Genomic DNA, 19,173 nt, shown 5'->3' with positions numbered 1-19,173 from the left:
TAGTTCCTCTCGTTTTTTTACTGGAATGAATGCGCTTCCGTAATACAAAAACCTGGCGCACCACGGCGTGTCGCCCCTAGCAGAGCGAAGTTCTAAAATGTTCGTCTGCTAAAGAAGCAGACGAGCTTTCCGACAACAATGGCGCTCGATCTTTTTGACCATGACTTGGAGTTGGCTCTATACAGCGAAAGCAATTTAGAAAAAGTGATTTTGTACGACTGTCTGCGCACTAAGTGTGGCGTGAGTCTCTTTTGAACTTCCCGCTTTCTATAAGCGAGGCACGCACGCGCGTGCCGTGGGGCCCGTGACTTGTGCAGGGGCACGAGGGAATAAACATTCTTTTTGGTGTGCCGTGACACGGAGTCAGTCGCATTTCTTTCGGGTGCCACCGAGCACCGATACACTAAGAGAAGCCGCTTGTTGGCGGCAAGGCATAGGACGTTCAACCTGGCGTTGCTTTTGAATATACAAAAAAGTTGTGATACCAGGGATGATGTGCCAGCGTATTTCTTTTTTTTCAGTTTACCAGATTTATATACTTGGGGAATAAAATAATGCCTCGACCGTACATGGTAGCTTGTTTTCTAATAAATCCTGCGTTCTCAGCGGGCAAGCTTTGCTGTTTTACATCAGCCAAATATGATGTTTACACCAACCACGTCCTGATATGCTGAAACGGTGCCGAAAGCAAACTCGATTTGGCACAAGAACACGCTCGCGCGCGCTTATCATCGACATTCGAAGTCGTCTGCTAGCGATCCTGTCTCTTTCCCTCGAGGCCCAATGCAGGATCGAGTACTAAGAAAGCTATGGACAAATAAAACTAGAAATATTAAATCTCGAAAAAAAAAAATACAAAAATAACCAAAATATACACACTTTCGCAAGTTGATGCGGTCAGTCTTCTTGTACAAAGATAATTCAATTCAATTTTCAAGTTAATTCAATTTTTATTTTCAGATCAAGTCATACAAAATAAAGAGCTGGCCCACAAAAGCAGCATTTTGCTTTTATGTGGGCCAGGCGACCAGCTAGAATACATGTTGTTACAAAAAAAAAAAAAAAGAAAACACTCTGCAGCCCAAAAAAAGAAAGGAAAGAAACCTAAAATTAGCAGCACAAATATATACAAAAAGGAAAACTTTAGGGCATAAATATAGGTGTTTATAGCCAAGTCTATTCACGCAACCATGAAATAAAAGTACGAAACATATCCAACGGCTAGGCTACGATATCTACAGCTTAAATGGTTGACACCAATTCCTTAGTTTCCTTTTTCAGTACCCTAGTGGATTCCATATTCATGAGGTACTCTGGGAGTTCGTTAACTAAGGAAGGAATGTAATGATTTCTGTTTTTCTTTCCATACAGTGTGTATATTTTTGGAATGACGTATCTTACAGTACGTCTCAAATCTCTATTTTTATTTACGAGGAGGTCAATTCGTTCCTTCGCTCCTCGCAACGAGAAGTTCTTTTTCAACGCTGCGTCATTCCAAAGGGCTGGAGTGAAAAAGGAGTAGCGCCTAGCAGCTCCCGAAGTAGAAAGATGTATTCTGCTGTAAACCGCCTGCGAGGAGGAGGCGGAGGGACGGAGATAGATGCGGCGCTCATGTTGCCTCTTACGGTACAGATAGCAAACGATCACGGTCGTACGCCCGCGTACCGATCGTTGCGCCGTGTACGGTACGACCACGAAGAAAATATAAAGCAAAACCTGTAACTTTACTGCTGTGCACCTATTAAAACTATCACCCAATATTCAAAGGGCTCGTTTTATAGGATATATGTGATTAGCATTTGTACAGAAATTTTTAATTCATGCAGCATGTTTAAACTAAAAGGTATCCAGAGCCATGATGCAGAAGGCTGTTGCTCACTCTTGCCACTACAGAAAATCCTCAGTCATAACAGCAGCTGTAAAAAACGGGTGATAAGTGCTCAAAATGCACATCCAATGTTTGTAAAAAAAAAAAAAAAAAAAAAAGAAAGCTGTTTGGGCCAGTGGGATTCGAACTCTCCACTGTCGCTCCACTAAGAGTTCAACAAATCGGCGCTCCAATCCACTGAGCTACCGAGCAGACGACTTTTGGCCACACTAAACACTAATTTATTTCAATAAAAGAAGTCGAATCGCGTTTTGGTCTTTATTCTTATTCTTATTTGCTGACTCAAACTTTATTGATTTGCTGTCACACATGGCGCTCCTGCCAGGCACTGCCACGAGTTATTTTCTTCATGTTTGGAGCCACGGCACGCTCCCTCCGCCAGCGAAAGCCGTTTTGCTCACCAAGCGAGACTGTCCATGTGGGCCATTGGCCGTGCCGGTCGTGCCTTACGGTTCGGCCAGCGCATTACGGTAAAATCGCAGAAGACAGGCGCATGCGCAGTTCGTACCGGAGGGCCCATCGTACCGTATCGGATGTGCAAAAACGGTTCCCTAAAACTCTCTAATGTCGCTATATTTTGGCGGACTATATTCCTGCTGCATAAAACAATTAACGACTAATCTTTTCTTTTCTTTTTTTGGACACGGGAGAGAGGCGTTCTAAGTCTGGGCATGGTCCGAGATAAATGCTGTCTGTCTTGCCGCTAGACGTCGGCATCAACTTTACGTTAAGGCAGATCTTGACCGTCTGGAAGCTTGTTTTTTATCTGTGAAATGTCTGTCACGACTAATGTGACGTTGCGACGCAGACCACGTATGTTTAGTTCCGCGATTATCCGGGGGCAGTTTAGATATAGAAGAGCGCGAAGCAGCAAAGCAGTTTAGACACCTTTTACCAGAAATGCGGATGATTAAACGCGTTAAAACAGTTGAATAAGGTCGCCATTATTAAACATTGTCATAATTTAATAATATTGGTTAGCATTAAATTATCTTGCTCAATAATCACGGATAGGTTTCTCGAAAACCGATGCTTTACAAAAGGTCGTATCCATGAGCTTTATCAATGGGGTCTAATATTGCGATGCCGCCAACCTTATTGCTGACACAACAATATGGCAGTCTTTTTTTAAACTTTATTATCTTAAAACACTGACATCAATTACGAAAGAGGTTTTGCTTAACTTTTCTTACGTTACGTTATAAGTTACCGGAATATCTGTGCTTGCAATGTCGCTTGCAACGCTACTTCATAAACTGGCTGCCTAGCTTCGTACGAATCCCAGATGACTCGGTGACTCCCGATATAAACGCATCTGTGTAAATCTACCTTTTAGGTGAAAGAAGAAAAATACATTTTTTTTTCTACAGTGGAGTTGTTAAAGGGACAATGAAGGCGATTTTATTTAATTTTTTTAAATGGTGTTTTAATGCTTCTTGGGAACATAGCATGCCGCCCAATTTTTTGTAGACATTTATGACGCGTATTTATGTGCCTACGAAAGAAGTAAAGAAACCGAAACTGAACCATCTCCAGTCTCGTTTCTGGGCTTCCGAAAACGGAGGTGACGTAGGAGTGACGACAAGTGTGAATAGTCGGTATCGGTAGTATTTAGGAAATCGAGACTCTGGTTACCGCGGTGGGTTATAGCAGCGCGGTGACGCGGTCGTTGCGCCGACTCTGTCAACATGGACGAATGCCGCTCTCGCGAGCGAGTTCGAGCTTCCGTTCAGTGACCGAACACCTACGGAACGGGAGTACGTGTGTGGCGGCCTCTGCCATCACCCGACGGAGACCGCCCAGCCGGCAACGAGCGGCCCGCATGCCGAAAGACGGACGCGGGGGAGATGCCGAAGGGAAAGCGGCAGCGATCCCGCCGTTCCGGGATACGGTTCCTCCGCGGGCTTCCTCTTTTCGTCGTCAAAGAACACGAACAGCAACCCACACGTGAAAACTAGCGTCGCCCGAGCGAATACTGATCTTCAGTCGACCGTTAGAACAGCCATCTACAGCTAGCGTTTTGCAAACTCTTTCGAGTACCGTGTTCTTTTTTAATTTTATTTTGTTGGCCCATAGTTGCTCGTTGCCGGTTTCACGTCCAGCGTAGCAAAGAAAAAAACAATGATGCTGCTTTATTTACGGTTTAGTAATCATTTCCGATCCGACTTATACTTTTGATGGTTATTCAAGCGGAAATTAGAACAGTATTTCTAAAAATCGCGAACCAAAACGTGACGGAGGGCACGTTTCTCGTTTCGACCAATCGCTGACGCGTCTCTTGTGACGTCGCGCTCCTTGGCCCCGCATCGGTCACGTGAGCTCCGCTTCTCCTGGTTTCTCCCGCAACTCTTGGGGCGTCGCCCCAGTCGATCCCGGTACGATTATTACCGCGACTGTTTAATTGATTTGCGCGGCACACAAGCGCCGGTTTCGGCTGAAATTTGGGCAACGTAGCCTGAGACGTGCCTGGAACCCAGTTCAATCGCCAAAAAGACCTCCGAAATTGCCTTCATTGTCCCTTTAAGGGCTAAGTTCCCTAGGATCGTGCCCGGTATGTCAACACAAACCTACCTGGACAGCTACCGCCATCTATAAGCGACGGCGGAAAGCACACAACCAGTATGGTTTCCGCCGTCGCTCGTAGATGGCGCCAACCTTTCCAGCTATAATGTGTACCAACAGAAATATAATCGGATGGTGGAAACAACAACATGCCGGGCCTGTGGAGAAGCGGATGAAACCATCGAACACATCGTCCTCTCATGCACAAGCCTGCAACCAAGCCATCCGGTGCAGTGGTATTACGCTCCTGAAAACGGACAGACACCTGGCCAGCCCCTTCCACAAGCCCAATTGCTGGCGGAAGCACTCGGCTTCCAATCACCGGCGAAGGGGTCAGCGCTGAACGCGTTTCTAGATAGAGATGCTGCTGCTATCCCTCGAAGTGAGGTTGAAACGCGCGCCGCAGCGTCCACGAAGCCGATTGGACGGAGCTGGAAAGTAATCGGAAGAACGAAAAGCAGACTGGAGGACTGGTGGCGAAGGACAAAAGCAAATTGAACGCGAAGAAATGAGTTTTTTTTTTTTTTTCTTGTTTAATATATATATATATATATATATATTTTTTTTTTTTTTGGCTAGGTACGAACGTTGTTCGGAACCGCCCGATACAAAGGGAACAGCTGCAAGATCATCATCATCATCATCATCATAATAGAAGAATAGACTACTTCCATAAAGCCCTGCATCAACGTTACTAAAACACTCAGTTGAGAAACTCCCATAGAGACAGCTTTGAAAAAGTGGCCCCAATCCGTCTCCGAGCACCGAGCTAATGACGAACACAACGCCACCATTTCGCCCGCAGCGGCCTCTCGAAGAACTGCACGTGACTTCTATTTTGGCTTAAGAACAGGTACAGCGGTAGAGGTTACAGGGTTTAAAGAAAAGTTTATTGACACTGTAAACTGCAAGACGTAAATCACACCGGTATACAATAGGAACATGTACGCTACAAAGATCCAGGGACGGAGGTAACGAAAAAACATAACTTAGCGAACCAAATATGGCCGCTCTTTACATCTCACCAGCACACACGAGGAGGGTTCTCTCCTTTACCTAAGAAATGTCAGTGTAAGCCAGGCGTAGCGTTCGGCTGGCTAACGTCATATCCCCCCCCCCCCCCCCCCCCCCTTTCACCCCACCCCACGCCTCTCACACCTGTGCGAGAGGCGCGAAAAGCAAGTGGATGTGACCACCGACCAGCCGGACGTAGCGGCAAGACCACCGCCTGAGGAACTCTTCCTCGCCCAACCAAAAGAGCTCGGAGTCTAGGTGACGGAGCAGGGTACCCCGCAGTCGAGAGAGGACTGGCCACATTGCACGAGATCGTCGTTGCTGGCCAACCGCCGCACAACGATTCTGCCAGAGGACCAGTTGGCCGACTGCCATCAGGAGCAGGGCGAAGCCCCCGCGGGGGCACCTACCGCCTGACACAAAGTTCCAGATGCCGATACCCCGGAAGCCATGGTGCACCAAACGCCAAAATGAGCGCGCAAGGGGGCAATCAAAGAAAACGTGAGTGTTTGTTTCTACCTGTCCACAGTTGGGGCACTTAGGGTCGGGAACAATGCCCCAGCGGTGGAGTCGTTGTCTTGTTGGAAGGACACCCCAGCCCCGACGCCACTCAAAATCCTCCACAGGTCCGGGAAGGCGGCGAGAAACCAACCAGGTCCACGGAAAGGCGTTCGCCCGATCCCTCTGCTCACGAGTGATCCGGGTCACGCAGAGCTCTTCGACGACGCGAGCCGGTGGCACTTCGCGCACTTCGAGGTCTGGTAACGCCCGCCTCAACTCTTCTTGGCAAGCCACCACCGCTTGGTAAAACGGTGGCGTTGCTTCTGCGCTCGGGTAAAGGTTGCCCAACGCGCGAGGAACAAGCACTCGGCGCGAGGGCCCTAGAAAATAAAGAGCCAGGGACCGTGCCGGGTAATCCGTGTCATCTAACACCCCTAGAACAGTGCGGAGGGAGAGCAGGCGGCACACCGTGCTGACGCAGGGCATGCCCCTTCCGCCCAGTGACGTGGGAAGGCGGAGCACCGACCTTGTCGCTAGCTCAGTGCCCCTGCTCCAGTAAAACCGGAAGAGACATGAGGTGATGCGGCTAGCGAATCGAGAAGGGGGAAGTGCAATGTGGGCAACATAGAAAAGTTGCCCACAAAAAACAGCTCTTACTAGGTAAGCTCTGTCGCGGAGGGAGAGCGTAAAGGTCCCTGCAACAGCCACCTGACGTTCGACGGCGGATGCTACAACCTCCCACGTGCGGGGTGCCACTCCACGAGAGTCAAAAAACACGCCGAGAACTCGGAGCTCGTTCACAATCTGGATATCCGCAGGTAGAGCGGGAGGGAGCCTCCAAACTCCAAAGCCTGGCTCTTGGTAGTGTTTAAGCAAGCCCCAGAGAGTGCGCCATACTCCAAGAACAGCTGTCCAGCAGCCTCAAAACTGTCAGAGTTGCGGACAAACAAACTGACGTCGTCTGCGTAGGCGCTAACCACGACTGAGTCCCGGCCGGGCAGCGGAAAGCCACAAATCCGGGAGCAGGATGCAAGACGTCGGAGAAGCGGATCAAGACTAAGAACGTAGAGTAAGGGAGACAACGGGCAGCCCTGTCGTACTCCCCTACTTACTGGAAAAAGCGGAACAAGACACCCGTTGACTTGCAAATGGCCAGTCAGTCCGCTGTATAGGGACTGAAGTAACGAAATGAAAGTCTCGGGGAAGCGAAAGGCTCTCAGGACCTCGAACAGATAACGATGCTGAACCCTATCAAACGCTTTCGCTTGATCGAGGGAGACACAGGCCCCCGACAGATGGGTAAAATTCGCGTACGAAAAGAGGTCTCGTGTGAGTGACAGGGACGAAAAAATGTTTCTCCCAGGCACCGAACACGTTTGAACTGGGCTCACCACATGGGGCATGACCGTACGGAGGCGCGAGACGAGTAGAGACGCTACTATCTTATAGTCTGCGTTTAACAAAGTGATAGGCCGCCAAGCCGCAGGATCCGATGAAGAGCCACCCTCCTTTGGGAGGAGGATGACGCGACCTCTTCTGAAGGATGGTGGAACTTCGCCTGTCTCCAGAAAGCCGTTCACAAGCTGGACTAGGGGATTCGCGAGGACATCCCAAAAAGTGACATAAAATTCGGCTGGTAAGCCGTCGGGGCCTGGGGCAGACCCGACTTTCATAGCCCGGAGGACGTCAAAGAGTTCCTCGCGTGTTGTAGGACGGAACAGAGAGGAGCCGAGATCATCAGGGCAGGCCGGGAGATCTCCGCAAAAAAGGTGAACCCGCTCGGCGAAATTCGAGATGTTTACGGCGGGGTTCGAGCAAAATAGGGACGAAAAGAAATTTCGGAACACCGCGCCAATTTCACGGGGGTCCTCCGAAAGGCTACCGTCCGCGAGATGTACACTGGGAACGTACGAGTACCCGTCCCCACCGGCGCGTGTGGCACGGAGGCACCGGAGCACCTCCGGGTCTTCCACCGGCTGGTCACGCAACCGCTGCGCCACAGCACTTCGAGAGGACATGCTCAACAGACGTTGATGGCGATCGCGAAGAACCGTGAGGTACTCAAACATCAAGGAGGTGCGCACAACACCACGCTGCACAATGCGAATGCGACGGACAACCTCATTGAGGGCCTCCGTCGTGCGGCGCCGAAGCGACTTCCCAGCTGCCGTCGCGAAAAACCGGCAGTCAGACTTCAGCGCGTCCCACTGGGCGGGGGACAAGGCAACGGCCGTCAGTGACGCCCGAATCGATTGTCGTAAGCTAGAGATGGACGGTTCGTCCCGCAGTAGCGAGATATCTAGGCGCCATGTGTCGCCGCGTGGGTACAAAAAACCCGTCACATCAAAAACCGCTGAAACCGGGCGATGATCTGAAACATAGCCTGCAGCCGATGGAAAGGAAAGCACCTCGCAGCTGAGGAGACGCGATGCAAGATGTTTCTGGGCATAGACGCGGTCCAGCCGGCTCGACGACGTGCCCCGCGACCACGTGGAGTCGTACGCAGCGCCGTGTAGTTCGACCCAGGCATCGCGCAGGTCGTGCAGCCCGAGAAGCCGAACCAGCTCCTGAGCGTCAGAGGTATTCTGCCCGCGACCAGGCCCGCGAACGTCTCGAGAGGAGTCTATTACACAGTTGAAGTCCCCGCAGAGGAAGAAAAAACCGTCCTCGGGCACATACTGCAGAAGGCTTCTAAAAAAATCCCTCGCCGGCGTGTGGCCGCCACGAACTGGAGCGTAAACGCTTATAGCCCGAAACTTGGCATGACCGATAAAAAAACTGTACACAAGGATGCGACCGTCCGGGTCGCACAGTGAAAAAGCACCTCGCAAAAACGAAGTGCGGAATATTAAAACGCCAACACCACGCGCGCAAGAAGGTGCGAGAGAAAAATAACAAGGAATCGAAAAACGGGCCTTAAATTCTGCCACATCCCGGGCAGAAAAAAAATTAGTTTCTTGCAAAAAGAGCAGATCGCAGTGATTAGACTGGGCAAAGTGTATCACCTCGCGCTGCTTGTTCGGATTCCGAAAACCCTGCACATTTAACGTCAGAATGTGTAGGCCCATGAAAAAAAAGTAAAAGAAAAACATGGCGGACAGTCGATTAGAATTCCAGCGATTCCGCGTAGTCAAAATTGTCCGCGCCGAGCCGCTTCTTTTTAGCTGACGAGGCGGGAGACGCGTCCGAGCCGCCGCTAGCAGGCGAGAAAACGCGTTTGGCATCGGAGCGGTCGTCCGGCATGTCGGCGTCGGGAGATGCCGACTCTGCGGACGACTCACGTGACGTCGTTGTCGTCGAAACCTCTGGCGTGGGTGGCGGATGTCCCTGGCCTGGGGTCAAGTCGCCTTCCTCAGCGATGAAAAGGCGGTCGGAATCGTCGCTCAGATCTTCGGAATCAATGCTGTGAGATTCGAGGATGGCGGCCGCATTCGACGAAGCGTCTGAGGTTTGGCAGTCGGGTTTAGCGGCCACGTTCGATGGAACGCGCGAGGCTTGGCTGCTGGCCGCGTTCGATGAAACGCGCGACGCTTGGCTGCCGGGGTTGGCGTCCGCGTTCCACGGAATGTCCGAAGTTTGGCCGTCGGTAGGGCCGGCCGCGTTCGATGGAGCGCCCGAAGCTTGGCTGTCGGAAACTCCGGCGTTCGACAAAGCGTCGGAATCCGAGACAACAGGGGGAGGTGGTGGGGTCCGCGGGCGGATGGACGGGTCCGAGTCGTCACCGGAAAGCTGGGGGACTGGGTCGGAGACGGTGTCGACAACTCGCTGCGAAGTGCGTGGACGGTCCTCCCTGGGTTGCTTGGCGGCGGCGGCATACGACTTTCGCTGGACGCAGTCCGTGGTCGCGTGGCCGTGGCCGCACCGCTGGCAAGGAGCCGTGCAACCTGCCGTCGCATGCCCAAAAACGCCACATCTGTCGCAACGTGGGGTCTTGCAGGCGGGTCCGATGTGGCCTTCCAGCCCGCACCGGCTGCAGACGCGTCGCAGACCACGGTAGTCCACCATCACCCGGTGTCTCTGGATGTGGACGAAGTTGGGGACCGGCTTCGACATCTCCATCTTGACCACCCGGGTGCCGGTCCTGACGTCCGGGCGGTCTCGAAACGTGACGTGGTTGATCGCCTTCACCTTGCCGTACTGTGCGAGGACTTGCACCAGTGCCTCCTCCGACACGTACGGGGGAAGGCGGTACACCGAGACAAACACGACGTGGGCTCCCACTGGCTCCAGGGGGACTTCCACGTTACCCAGCGACAAGAAACCTTGCGCTACAAGTCGTTGTGCGGCGGCCATGCGTGCTGACCGCTGCCATGAACCTTGCTCCACCGTGGTGTTGCAGGTACGACAGACCATCCCCGCCGGCGACGGCTTGAATGCTGTCCATGATGGCATCTACCGGAGTGTCCGCCGGAACATTGAAAGAGAAACACTGTGCCTTCGTAGGCGTCGACATGGCGGAGGTTTCGAACCCCGGGGACCACAAATAAATTGAGGTCCCTGGGCGCGTGCAAAACTAGAGACGCTTCACACGAACGAGCGACCGCAACCCGACAAGCCAACCCCCGTCTCCCCGGCGGACGCGCCGCGTTCAACTACTGACGTTAAAATGCACCTAGGTCAGGACGTGCTACCTGAAAGGCCCGCTGAGGCATGGTTGTATGAAAACAATATTAATTGTTCCGCAAAACCTTGCGAACTAAAGATGATAAAAACATCACGCGCCCATCATTTGGTACTAAACTCCAATAAATTCCATACAAAAATAGTCTTTTCCGTTTGTTTTTACGCAAAAACAGGCTTTCAAAAGGCTCAAGGGCACCACAGTACAGACAAACGATAAAGAGTGGCGCTGTTGTCGCATTTAGCTCGGTCTCGGTGGACGCCAGCGGCCCAGGTTTCGACGGCGAGTTTCCCAACTGAGTGTTTTAGTAACGTTGCCCTGCATGCAACACGGCGCGCGTTGCACTCTGGGAACTAGTTGGCCAGGCATGGTTTCGGCTCGATCGACACGTCGACAAGAGATGGTTTTCTGGTCCCGAGAGCGTCATTTGTGGTCTCTAAACTAACCTAAATGGCCAGGCCTCGAAGCTTTAGCACAAGCCTGAGACGTATAGCTTGTCTTAACACATGCTTGTTGTATTTTTGTACTTGAGCCTTCCTGTTAGCGTTCCAATCGAGGTATGTGGACGAGCCAGTGCTGGGAATCTCGACGCTGCGAAGCTCGGGGATCTTGCTTGTATACGAATCAACAAGCTGTAGCAACCAATAAGTATGCATACATCGAGCTCGCGCCTTTACATTAGTGTTGTTGATCAGGAAGTGTGTTTGTTTCGTGCGTCCATAGACGAAATGTTACTTTTTGCAATTACTGTATTTCTTAATATGCCTGAGTATGCGAGGTAAAACTCGGAGGCGCCATTGAAAAGCTCAATTTTGACACACTTCTTATCTCTTATCTGTACTGACCCGCAGCACTGCACAAAGTGAAGTCCCCACCCGCTTGCATTCCATTAATATTCAACATCGCGTATGCACATGAAGTTATCCTGCAATCATATAGGCAAATTCGCACATACAGACCGTTTTGAAAAAGCAAAAGTCGAGCACTTGTGTTAAGAGTGTCGGACCGTTCCCCGGAAGTGCGACGGACGGGCATGAACCCCTATGCACACAGCATAGGGGTTCATGCCCGTCCGGCGCACGGTGCGACATTCTTCACACAAGTGCTCGAACGAATTTAAAGCGCGTTTGACGGTTGCTAATGGCCATAATATTTGTTTTGTGTTTGTTTTTTCTCCTGCCTGAGTATGCCGAGATAATTTCAGACGCACCGTTCAGGCGCAGATCTTGGGCGTCAGTAAAGCTCGTCCAAAAAGGCTTAGCGAGGAGTAGGGGACGCTTGTTAGGGCCTCCGTCGTAGCTAGCCGATCTCAGCATTTGCGAGAAATTAATCTTCTACCAGCATAAAATTCGAGTGGGAGATATATGATGACACGAGGAAGACATCATAGTAACTTTTGTGCAGTAGTTAGGTCGAATTTATTGCGTTTCCTTATAAGTTCATGCGTAAACGCTGAACTCAACTTTGATACCCTGTGAGGATGCGGCTTTCTTTTCGCCCAATGAAGTAACAACAACCTGACGTTTGGCAAGCAAAATACGTATAAGGCTCCAGATGAACAAATTTCAGTTCTAGTTCAGTGGTACTAGACGGGATTATTGAAATTGAGCTCAAACATGCACTCGTAGGGTGAGGTGACTAAGCCACGTCTTACTACGTTCGCATACGGACGCACAATATCCGGTGTTTCGGGAAGCAAGGAAAGTGCCCCGGTCTTCGTTTTGCATCGCTCGAGAATGAGTCTATTGTACGTTCGTGAAAAGTCAGATAATCGAAAACGCAAGCAGCGCGTTCGGTCGCGGAGTGATAGCATGAGGTGAAGCTGCTCAGTCGAAACCGAAACTGAGTGGCCAACTAGTTCCCAGAGTGCACTGCGTGGAATTTCGCCGCGATGGGGCGCGTCGGTTTTGGAAGTAGTCCAATCGCGGGGTCGAAAGAAACAGCGCGAAAAACAGACGAAGAAGAATCACACAGTGTATTCACCACATTCGGTGGGAGTTGATACCACGAGGGCGCCACAGTATTTGGTGCCCCAGTAAACTTCCGGTAGTGTATTTATTTATTCTTCAGCAACGCACAGCGGTCGGGTAAGAAGAGTTTCTTTCAGAGAAGTTTCTGTAGTATGTTTGTAAGAACATTATTGCATTGTACAAAGTAGCGCAAATACCAAAAGGAGGAGAAACAAATCGAAAAGAAGAGGAAAACCGGAAGCGCGCAGGGGTCCGCCGATATATAGGAGGTGGTATACTTCGTCTCACCTTAGTATGGACTATTGTTAGCCGCGCGTGCTTAAAGTGCGAGCTAGTCGCTTTGAATGAAGCCGCGGCGGCCGCACGAGCGCTCGTGCAGCAAGTGCTCTAGTCAAGGCAGTCAAGGCTGGCCGCTCGCGCTAGCACAGCCTTCGCGGTTAGTCCATGCTAGGGTGAGACGAAGTATAGTGAGCTTGTTTGCAAACAAACATCGGTGAATAGACAATTGCAAGCATGGCGCCACAAGTGGTGCCCCATGCGTGCAAGCGCGTGCAACGCGCGGGTGAACGTAGCTTTCGCAAGCTCGTAATCGCACGGGCGTGCCTGCTCGAGTAGAGACATGGCGGCGGCCAATTGCCCAGCTTGCAATCGTGTATAGAGTACCAGCTCCGCTGGTCTTCCTTCTTCACGAGAGTGGAACGGTTGAACGTTGTTTTTTTTTTTAATTTCTTTCTTGCAATTTTTCTTTTTTCACGAGCTGTCCGGTGACACGTCGCTATGACGTGATCGCGTGCTCAGAACATTCCAAGCACAGATCGGCGAGACGAACCATCCGGGGCACCCGACACCAAGGTAAGTTAAGAGCAGATGTGTCTCTAGGATCGCGGGTAAACGAAGGTCCGTTGGCATAAAATGGCGAAGTCTCTCGCCTTCTTTTTATAAAAAAAAAGTGCCACCGCTGAAATGTAAATGCTACAACCACGGCGAAGCAAGCAAAAATTTACGCCTCCTATTGGCACAACCCCCCCCCCCCCCCCCCCCGCCCCTTCCCCCCAAACTCAGCAACGTATTGTTGGATTCTTTGGCTTCGCGTTCGTAAATGGGTGATCACAGAACCTTAGATTCTGGATCTCGCCAGTGGTCACCTCTGCAAGTTCCCTTTGTGTCTGCCGTTTTATGACTTGAGCACGCTCCACCATGTTTTCTCTACGTCGGTGCGTGTCCTGCCACCAGACCTCCAGTCTTATCTATGTCACCATCACCGTCAAGTGAATGTTTTCATGTTGCCGCTTCGTTCGTTCCTCTTGATTATCCAGGCCCTCTGGCGTTTCCTGTTCTTCGCCGCCGCTACGGAAACCCAGCACGACCGACAAAGTTGTCGACGGAGGCTCCGAAGTGACACGTTGGCATCGTAGTACCAAGGTTCCGTCGCCTCATCCGTCACTCCAGGAAGCGAGCAGGCCCTTTCCTGTCCCTTCATGAATTTGGCTCTCCAGACCCGATTTCGTACTATGCACGCCTTCGCGAAAACTACAGTACCCCTTGAGTTGCCAGAACATATCTCCTTCTCAATGGCCTTCTTCCCTGTGAGGTACAGTCTAAGGGAAAGTGTGGTCTTCAATCTGACTTTCCACCTGCACGTCTCTGCCGCCTGTATGGTTTCCCTGCGCTGTGTGGGTTTCACTCTGCACCTGCTTACACCCTCAAGCCTGTTGGCCGCAAATTCGTAGCGCTGCCGTAGTCTTTTTATGTGATGGATCCACATGGCGCCTCTTTCTTTTTGTATACGATGTAGCGCAGCGCGCGGTGAGCCCAGTTGCCCTCCGGCAATTCTTAAAGGTGGCATTCGTAGCTCGCCTTGGATCTGGTTTCTCTCGTTTCAAATGTAGACAAACCTAGGTACCTATGAACTTCCTCCTTTTGGCCCTGCTTTTGTGACCGGCAGGACCATATTTCCCACACCTCTCTGCCGCCTCTCCAGGAACTGCAGTCTTGGTGACGATAGTACCAGCAGACCATTTGAAAAAGTGACACCTGGAACGTCTTCAACAGACCTCGGATTACCTCGTACTTGTTGAATGTCCAGAGCGTTCTCTTTGCAAGGATTATCTATCCCCTGATTGCGGCTGTCTTTTTGTGATCTGCGAGGCACTTTGACCCAGCGTCAAGGTTCACCTCCAGGTATTTGATGATGTCACACAAATCTAACGTTCCGCCTCAAGGGGTTCACAGTCTGTCCACCAGTTGATTATTCTGCAGGTTCCGATCTCCCAAACAGAGGACAGCACACTTGCTTTGGCTGAACTGCAGCTTGAGGTGCATGCCTCCTTCTTCAGATGTCTTTAGGAGCTCTCGTAGGTCCTATGGTGAGTCGGAAAGGAGTACCCGATCATCGGTATACATGACAGTTGGCACTTCCTGTGTTTGAGAAACCCCCAACTACCCAGAGCACAATTTGCGGCTCGAAATTCGGTTTACTTCCGCCCGAAAAAAGCCGATCAAGATCTGGCCGGTTCGAGTCCCGTTCACTCTCTTTTCCGTGGTCACGGGCCGTTTTCTAAGGTTTCGACGTGAACACCAAATTTAATCAAAGTCGTTGGTCATTGAAGCACAGAGTCAATAATAAAAATTAAAAAAAATAAAAATAATTTTTTTGGGGGCTTCTAAAAAGCTCCAAATACGCTGATTGAAAAAAAAAAAAAGTTGCACAGAGAACCGGAAGCATTCTGTGCGTGCGTCGTTTCGCGTATCGTGGGACTCGCGGGGACGGCGATGGAAGCGGACGACGGGCGTGGGACCTCTACTTCAGAACTGTCGTTCGCGGCACCGGCGAATTCCGTCTGCCTTTAAAAGGTATATTTGGGGCTGATCAAAAGAGTTGGTATTCATCCCGTACGACACGCCCGACCATCAAGCCGATTTGCACGAAGACGTCGCCGAGCAGTCTCTTACTTCTCGTGGCTGAAGACATCGGTCGCGCAAACGTCAAGCACCGCACGAAGTGTGTACTTCGAATAGTATATGCACGCGTCTGATTTCTTTACTATGTGCGAATGTCGCCAATGCGTGGTGCATCCCGAATTCGACCCGGGAGTGCTTCTGCTGAAGGAAAATCGGCAGCAAACTTTCCAACTTACAGTTTACCGGCTGCATTATTACCGAGGAAAGAGTTCCCCCAATAGCTCAGAGGAAAACCGTCCGCTTCACACGCGGCAGGACCGGGTTTTATCCCCAGTGAAAGCGTACCTTTTTTTTTTGTTCTCGTTTACGGACATTTTGCGACGTTTACATTTTTTTTACAATTATCACTGAAGAAACAAACCAAAAAAATGTTGTGGACGAAACGTTGCTTAACTAAATGGTATGCGATTTCCTTTTTGACACCTGCGAACTCAATGTAATCGCTGTCCTCAAAATGCAAGGAGCATAGAAATCAGGTTGCGTCCGCTTTCTGAGGTGCCCGTAAATGTTCTACAAGAATTGCAGCCAGCCATTGGTCCCGATCCCGTTGATCTTTCGGAAACCCTACCGCACAATGCCACTTTTTTTTTTCGGACGCAGGACATGCGAGCCAGCTCTTCATGCAACATCTTGGGTATATTCTTTTCGGAGCCGATGACGGAAATTCACCGCGGAATTCACTAATTCCCTACTGATCTCTAACTCCTCAATGTACAAAACAACTCATCTTGGAGTACAGAACACCGAGCGGAACAAACATAACTGCAAAAAAATCGCACAGCAAACAGTTCTCGGTACGCCTCCACGCATGTCGTCTGCTACGCAGAGGGGAAAAAAAAAAAAAAAGAGCAAGGTCAGGTGTAGCCACGCCGCCTTCGCCACTCACTCTCTCCTTTCCACTTCCCCGACCTCCGCGCGCGGGTTTCGGTTTCGGTTTTTAGCAGTTGCGTCTTTTGGCTTTATGAAAAATATACGCTACTCTGTTGCGAAATATTAATTGGGTAGTTCTTCGACAACATAATAAAGCGCCTGGCAAAAAATGAAAAAAAAAGGGGGGGGGGGGGGTAGTGTCCCTTTAAGCGCGATCCAAACCAACACCTTTTTGTGCGCGCGTAGCCCGTGCGCTTCCCGGAAATGGCGTATTTCGTGGCATTTTCGCTGTTTCCGGTGCGCTTTCTGAGTCACAAGCATGTTAGGAGGGTGCGGCTTCGGGCGAGCAGAGAGCATCTGCGCCAGACGGCGAAGCCGGAACTACAGTGCCCTCCACCGATTGGCCGGGAGCAGGAGCGCCCGACTACGCCACAGCGCGTTTTCTTGTGCGTTCAGAAAAAGCTGAAATCATCGAACTTTCCTATGCGCGCCCCGAAGGCGCACTGACGTCATAAAATGCGCAGTTTCTGGGAGCCGCATGGCCAACGCGCGCATAAGAACACGTTGGTTTGTATCGCACTTTATAGTACGCTTAGACTTGCGGATCCGCTAGTGAATCGGCACAGCTTTTGCCGCTGGGGCGAACTGCTGGGCGCAAAACGCGGCGGCGAGACGTATAGGTCCAGGACCTATTTCTGTCGCCGAACGAAGCGTTTCACTGACCGGAAATGACATCCTTGCGCAGCTCAACCCTGCCTACGTCAAGAGTACGCGTTCTTCCTATTTATTTTTGGCAATGGCGTCGATGGCATCGAAGGCAGCCAGCGTCGCTGGCATGGCTTCTACTCCTCGTCATATGAGCGAAGACGAGCAAGGAGGCAGCATGCTTGCCCCGTCTCTTCGTTGTCTCGCATGGGCGAACCCACCACCGCTGACGAATTAGAGCGCCGACGCGCTCTAATTTGGCGTTACTAAAAATTGTAAACGTCTTTCTCTCTTTTTTTTTTGTTGTATCTTTTAAGTGGCCATTGTTCGGGATACAAGGGTGCGTTCGTTGTCTGGTAACCTGCTCTTTTGTTATAACTGTAGGTATTTTTGTGAAAGTTCAGTGAGGCCTGTTACTGGCCTTAGCTGTCTGGTGTATGAGGACTCGTGGAAACAAAGAAAGTAGCTGATCGAGTTTGAAACATCCCTTTTTTCAGTGACTTTTCCTTGTACTAAAAGTTTTGCTTTTTGTACCACATTCTCGAGCACTCAAAAAAGAATCAATGTCTACTAGCTCTCCTGCACCCGACTGTTACCAAGTGAGGACCACACAAAATACACCCTAACATAAGTAACCAAAAAGTTAACGAGATCCTGCTCTTGTAAAGGTATTGTTTTTGTACTTCTGGAATTTCCCTCTTATAAATAAAATAAAGAAAAAAATAAAACTGGACGAAAAGAAGGAACGCCGTTCCTTTTTCCGTTCCAGTCGAAACGTAACGCGTTCCCGTTACAGTTCCACTGATGCAAAATGGAAGGGCGGCGTTCCTTCGTTACTCCGAAGAGGAACGCGTTCCAGGAACGCCGTTTCTTACAACAGTGTCTGAAACCATAAAAGTCGCCTCACAGAAAAACATTTTAGGGAATGTCAGTGTTCCTTTAAACTTTTTCACAACCTGGAAAAAACATCGTTTTTTTTTTCACAAACTTCCAAAACAGAAACCCGGCTTTCTTTTCACAAAAACAAGTGTTATTTGTAAAAAAAAACAAAAAAAAAAAACAATTATTAGCCTGGGAAACAGCAATTTAGTAATTTTACATAAAGGACAGTAACCGCAAATATTATTTTTTTTTTAACAAAAGTTACGGAAACAGAGACCAACGGTGTCGTGTGAACCAGCCTTAGCGTGAACTAAGATATCTTTACCAGCTACCTAAGGTTTTCAGAAAAAGAGGCGTCTTTAATTCATGCAGCCATGACTGAACAATAAATAGGTGTATTATCGCGAGCACTATTAGCTATGACGCGGCTGCTGCCGTGGCCACTCTGTACCACCAGTGCAACATAGCTGGGGCACTCTGAAACTCCGCGGCCACCATACCGACCCTGTACGGCGGAATTGCTCTTTCAGATTACGAGAACACACTCTCCTCGTCGTCTGCTAGTCGCAAATCAGACATCCCCCACCGCTACAGCCCTTGCCGATGTTCCGTGTCAAAAGCTTTTTTAGGCCATCCGACGAAAGGAATATACTGAACTAAGCATAATTAGGCCAGCGATTCTGACACAAGAAAAAGCAATCAACAGGTGTCAGGTTAATTCAAGTATTCTACTCAGATGGGTATACAATCGTCGGTAACAATTATGCTTAGCTCGATATTGATAGCTAGATATTTTATTGGGTGCCTGCAAACAACTTAGTGGCAGTTCGGTGTCAAAAGTCACAAACATATACAGCACTTGGTTCTCCTCCCGAATGGTACAGTAAACCTTAACGCCATCAACCGCTGCGCGCAATCAACAGGACCACGCACTGCTTGCTGCATAAAAAACATATTTTTTGTAATTCCTCTATAGCATGTGGTGGGTACATACCGAGGTCAACAAGAAGACAACGATAGTTGTAGAAACGACGGCGGCCAATGTGCCTATCACTGGCGGGTGTGCCTATCACCGGCCAATGTGTCGCCTATCGCTTCATCGGAATGTCTACTTTGTTGGTTGCTTGGCTGACTCGTTTGCGCGAGTCGGAAAATTTCCGTACCGAAAGAGGTCACGCACAAATAAACAAACATCGGCA

The sequence above is a fragment of the Ixodes scapularis genome, unplaced genomic scaffold (genome assembly GCF_016920785.2).
Source record: "Ixodes scapularis isolate PalLabHiFi unplaced genomic scaffold, ASM1692078v2 PGA_scaffold8__174_contigs__length_109621045, whole genome shotgun sequence".
Taxonomy (NCBI): Eukaryota; Metazoa; Arthropoda; class Arachnida; order Ixodida; family Ixodidae; genus Ixodes; species Ixodes scapularis.
The sequence above is the reverse complement of the archived record's forward strand: the minus strand, read 5'-3'. Positions refer to the sequence as shown.